Here is a 1258-nt window from a genome sequence, read left to right as displayed (position 1 = left end):
GCTTGGCTATTTTTTTGTTGCAGCTTGGCCAGGGCCGGGCTTGAACCTGCCATCCTTGGTATATGGCGCCGACGCACTACCCACTTAGCCACAGGCGCCGCCCATAAAATGATTTTTTAACAAGCTAGGGTCTTGCTTTGTTGCACTGGCTGACCTCAAACTCCCAGGCTCACGGGATACTTGGCCTCCAGAGTAGCTTGGTGCCACGGGTGCACACAGCCGTGTGGTAGTGACCCTGTTGCTGAGAAGCGTCCACCCTCTGCACGCACTGCACATTTTTTGTCCGTCCATCCATTGCCAGTTCCAACCACAGCGCCTGTAAATGCACATGTGAGTCTTTGTGTAGACGGTGCTTTGCTTCCTCTGCTGAGTTTGTTTCATGTTACAGGAAACCATCAACACGTATCGTCTGCCTTGCTCTCCAGGACTGCAGTGTGGGTTCCAGGGCTCCCCGTCCGTACCAGTACTTGGTGGTGTCTGTTTTAGACGTAGGGTGGTGTGCGGGGCTCCCACTGTGGTGTGTTTCTCTGGTCATTCATGATGCTGAGCATCTTCTCAGGTTTTTATTGGCCATTTTATACCCTCCCCATCCCTTGTTTTTCTGTGAATTTTCTGTTCAACTCTCTTGCACATATATTTTTCCCTTATTTAAATCGTTTTTTGGGAGGATGTGGGTGATAAGTCCTGGCTGAGCTGTTGTCCATATTTTTACTGGGTCGTTTATCTTACTATCAAGATACATTCTGTATGTAAGTCATTGGCCATTTGTATATTTGAAACTATTTCTCCCAGTCTATCCCTTGCCTCTTTTGTATATTTTTGTGTATATGTGTGTGTATATATATGTTTTTTTTTTGAGAGAGAGTGTCTCACTCTATTGCTCTGAGTAGAGTGCCATGGTGTAGCTCACAGCAATCTCAAACTCCTGAGCTCAGGTGATCTTTTATTTAAAGACCACAGAGTTTCATTACGTCACCCTCAGTAGAGTGCTTTGGCGTCACAGCTCACAGCAATCTCCAACTCTTGGGCTTAAGTGATTCTCTTGCCTCAGCCTTGCAAGTAGCTGGGACTATAGGCGCCTACCACAACACCCAGTTAGTTTTTCTATTTTTAGTAGAGACAGGTCTCACTCTTGCTCAGGCAGTCCTCCCAGCTCAGCCTGCCAGAATGCTGGGATCACAGGTGTGAGCCATCATGCTTGGCTTGCCTTTTATATTTGAATGGTATATTTTGAAGTTTTTTATTTTGATGGAGTCCA

At 46.4% G+C, this 1258-nt stretch overlaps 1 protein-coding gene across 4 annotated transcripts in view; it reads left to right on the top strand.

The window, feature by feature from the left end:
* KLHDC4 (kelch domain containing 4) overlaps positions 1 to 1258 on the top strand; it is a 31612-nt gene that overhangs the window by 19973 nt on the left and 10381 nt on the right. The window lies entirely within an intron of this gene.

Source organism: Otolemur garnettii, unplaced genomic scaffold (assembly GCF_000181295.1).
Source record: "Otolemur garnettii isolate 467f Iridium unplaced genomic scaffold, OtoGar3 scaffold00185, whole genome shotgun sequence".
Taxonomy (NCBI): domain Eukaryota; kingdom Metazoa; phylum Chordata; class Mammalia; order Primates; family Galagidae; genus Otolemur; species Otolemur garnettii.
This window is presented reverse-complemented; position numbering and strand designations above follow the sequence as displayed.